Consider the following 639-nt stretch of genomic DNA (forward strand, 5'->3'; position numbering starts at 1 on the left):
ATTTAATTTATTTTTTATTTTTAATTTTAAAATTTAAAAAGTTAGAATAGTATTTTTTTTTTGTAATTGACCAGTTTTTCAATTAGTTGGTTTCAAATTATCTACATTCTTAACTGATTTTCTATCGAAATCGAAGTATTTATTCAAAATAGTCTTTGAATCGGCCGAGTAGTCAATTTACTCATATGCTCAAACAAATATTTAAAGATTAAATTCCGTCTTGTAGATGTGAAAAAGTGTTTATTCATGTAAAAATTGTTAAGTTAGTCTTTTTATAAAGATGTTAGTTAATTTTTTTTCATTTAGTTTAATATTAATATAATAGATATTTACATTTCAATTATCATTCTTATATTAAAATGATTCTAATCATCTTTATGAATAGTGTGACACCTTATAGTAATTGCTTGCTTATAAATATTACGAGTGTAGCATTGGTTTTACATACTAATTAACAAAGCGAGTTTGAAAATAAAATAATTGAGTCAAATTAAAAGAAGTTTGCACTAACATTACTTGGATCCATACTCAGTAAGTCAGAACTCAAAAGCGTTTTGAAACATGAGATTTGGGTGAAATTAGATAAACCAAACCAAGAGCTTCAAATTAAGTCAAATAAAAAAAAAAAAAAAGATTAAA

Source organism: Arachis ipaensis, chromosome B04 (genome assembly GCF_000816755.2).
Source record: "Arachis ipaensis cultivar K30076 chromosome B04, Araip1.1, whole genome shotgun sequence".
Taxonomy (NCBI): domain Eukaryota; kingdom Viridiplantae; phylum Streptophyta; class Magnoliopsida; order Fabales; family Fabaceae; genus Arachis; species Arachis ipaensis.